General features: G+C 37.8%; 1 protein-coding gene across 2 annotated transcripts in view; it reads left to right on the forward strand.

Annotated features, from left to right (window-relative positions):
* The first annotated feature begins 55 nt into the window (after positions 1-55).
* The window catches only part of PLSCR4 (phospholipid scramblase 4), a 54,918-nt gene continuing 51,634 nt past the window's right edge, over positions 56-3,339 (forward strand). The window contains exon 1 of one of the 2 annotated variants that reach the window (XM_013006116.3): positions 56-136. The gene's annotated coding sequence lies outside the window, so the exon portion shown is untranslated. The remainder of the gene's footprint in view (positions 137-3,339) is intronic. The other variant, XM_045295093.1, reaches the window with a different exon arrangement.

The raw sequence follows: 3,339 nt of genomic DNA on the forward strand, positions 1-3,339 counted from the left end.
CCCCCGGCTGTTCTTCGGGGCGGCTCCTGCCTCACGGGCGCCTCTCGGATCTCCACAGCCAGGCGTTTCCTCTGCGCAGCTCCGGCGGCAGCGCGACTGCAGGTCCAGACTGCGTGGGAACTACTGCTTCGCACAAGTAAGTGTCGGGGCGGGGGGTGGGGGTGGGGATGATTAATAGTTAATACTATCCATCGACAAACTGAAGGGATGGAATTTAATGTGAGGTATTGCGCCTTTGATGCCAAACCATAAAATAATGTCTGCTTAACGACGTCAGTTTCCCTGTTACATAGAGTCTGGCTTTGCTTCCCTTTGCAAGTGGCTAGCTTCTCGATGAAGGTTCGTGCCCATGGATTTAGGCAGGTATAGAGTCAATACTAAAAAGTGCATGCTACCGTAATAGTCGTGGCACCGTGGTTACACGCTCTCCTAAGGTGGCCCGCTTCCCAGCTGTGCAGGGCCGGGCTGCTCCTCTGTGGACCCCAAAACCCTCCCCTTGGCCAACGCCCGGAGTCGGAGTCCAACTCCTGGTCTACGTATATGGGGATCAGGTCTACTTGACCCTATAGGGTCGTTTTAGGTCTGAATCAGCTTCCAACAGTGGGTTTAATTTTGTGGTTATAATAGATAACTTTCACCCCTTCACCCAGCCACCAATAACCTACCTGGCATCATGTTTAATCTAAAACAGTGGCATCATTTCCATCCAATTTGAAAAAGCAAATACTATTTGCCATCACTCTTCGTTACATTGTTATGAATTGTATCAAAACCAAGCTCTTTGCCATTAAATAAATTCCGACTCACAGTGACCCTGTAGGACAGGGTAGAACTGCTCCGGTGGGTTTCCGAGACTAACTCTTCACGAGAGTAGACAGTCTCATCTTTCTCCAAATGAGCGGCTTGTTGTTTCGGAACTACTGAGTGAAATTTCCAGAGTAAGAGACTTTAGCCAAGTGACCTACTGCATTTAAATCTAAATTACAAAAGTCAATTGATGCTCTTTACATAAACTCAAAACTACAATAATGATGCAAACATCTCATTTAATTTGTCAAGAAATAACACAACACTGAAAGACCTATTTGAAAAAAAAAGATACTTAACTCTGCTAAGAGAAAAGTACTCATGGGGCCCATATAAAAACATAAAAGTAAATGTATATATGAAAATGTACAGATGGCAGTACATATTATTTTAAAAATTAAATATCATTCTAATACTATTTTGTTTGTTCTTCAAACTGAGCTGTTAACTTATGTGGAAGAGGAAACATTTGAGAAGAATTGGGAAGATGTGAATAAAACTTTAAGGGTGGGGCTTTCCTAGGTAACACAAAGTTGCAAAACTATAGTGAGTAAAGAATAAAACAGATTAAGAACCAGACAGATCAATAAAACTTAAGAGGCAGAGATATATAAATAACCTGCCATTTGAAGCAACGATTTTGAATCAAGAAATGTGGGAAGAAGGGGTATTTAATAGCTTATACTTGGACAATCAATTATTTATTTGGGAAAACTAATAATAAAACTAGAACTTTACTCGTAATACATAAATATCTCCTACATGACCTATTATATTAAATCTGAGTATGGCAGACTTAAAAATAGAAAAGAAAACCTACAGAGCCTATGGGAAAACATTGTAAAACATAATACGAAAGCCTAAAACCACTAAGGGTCTAAATAATTGTATTAACATCTGTGTACAAAAAACACATATAGGGACATAGCAGAAAAAGAGCTAATTTTGCTAATAGTTAGTGCTAAAATTCTCATGTCTATAAGAATCATTCACCCAGTCAGAGGATAAAAATAAATAAATCTATTTACAGCGAGGAAAATACAGATAAACAGAATGCAATTCCTAAACACATATTATCATAAAAATGCAGATTAAAATGAATCATGTTTTTGCCCATTTTGCTAATTTTGAAATATTAATACCGCTCCATGTTGTTAATAATGCTACGAGGAAAATAGATTTTTTTATAACCAGCAGAAATAAATATGTGTTCATAGCACTTTGTAATGATAATGTCCATTAAAAAATGTATGAGCTAACTTACTGGAATTTTCCTACAGAATGTATTTCCATGTGTGCAAATAGAAATCTACATTCAAAAATGTTCACAATAAGACTATTTGTAAGAGGTTTTTTTTTTAATTACCTAACCATTGATTGAGATCTGCTTACATAACTTTTGGCATTTCTCTAAGATACATAGTTAAAAACATTTGGCAGCTCTAAATAGTTTGACTTGGAAATATAGCCAACTACAAGTTTTTAAAAAAAGCAAAATAACCCCCAAACAAATTGAAATAATTTGATAACTATTTTTGGCAAATAATAATAATTGTTATGCATAGAGGCATATGCAAAAAAACTTCCTGGTGATATAAAACCCCCAACATTTATGTCATGTTTCCTAACTGAAAGGTTGGAAGTTTGAGTCTACCAGAGGAGCCTTGAAAGAAAGGCCTGGTTATTACCTTCTGCAAAAGCAGGCCTTGAAAATGTTATGTGGCACATTTCTACTTTCACACACCTTCCGTAACTGTGTGGAATGTACTTGATACTGGCTTACAGGAATAGAGACCTAAGTGTGCGATTGTGGACATTCATGTTCTGTTACATATTTCTATAAATAAGGGACACCGACCAGCACAAACGGTTAAGCACTCAACTCTGAACCAAAAGTCTGGTTTGAAGTCTCCCAGAGGGGCCCCAGAAAAGGCTGGGTGAGAAGGCAGCTTTGGAGAAGGCAGAACCTTGAAGCCCCGCGGAGAGCAGAACTGAGAGTGGTTGCTTATTATGCACGCTTAGAAGGGCCAGGGGACGGGGTAAGAGGGGAAACCTTAAAGCTCCCGAAGATGTGTGAGGACAGTAATTTATACAGAACAACTCCTTTGGGATCTTTGGGTTGTCACTTACCACTCCCTTCTACAAGGCTTTCATTTTACTACTGAAATTGTAAATTGTTCTATATTGGCTTTTGTCTTTCTTTTTCTCTCTCTTTGAATGTCTTTTTCAGCCTCTTCCAAAGTAAATTTCTATCCTATCTCCTTTTCTATTACTGATTGCCATGATGTTTATTGCAAAGGCAGAGTGCAAAGGCAGAGTGCCAAGGCTGCCTGAAATATTTCACAGCTTATTAATATAGGAAAGTTCAGAAGATTATATTTCACCAGCATCGTATTAAAATTAATCTTCAGGACTGGAGAGATGTTCTAGTCTATGAAAACAAGCAAATAAAATATAGATCTAAAATTAGACAATCTATTTTTTAATTGCATGGCAAAACTTCAATAAATGCAAATGACATATTTTGAAAAA

The sequence above is a fragment of the Echinops telfairi genome, unplaced genomic scaffold (genome assembly GCF_000313985.2).
Source record: "Echinops telfairi isolate 266 unplaced genomic scaffold, ASM31398v2 ScPeMD7_4225;HRSCAF=4972, whole genome shotgun sequence".
Lineage (NCBI taxonomy): Eukaryota > Metazoa > Chordata > Mammalia > Afrosoricida > Tenrecidae > Echinops > Echinops telfairi.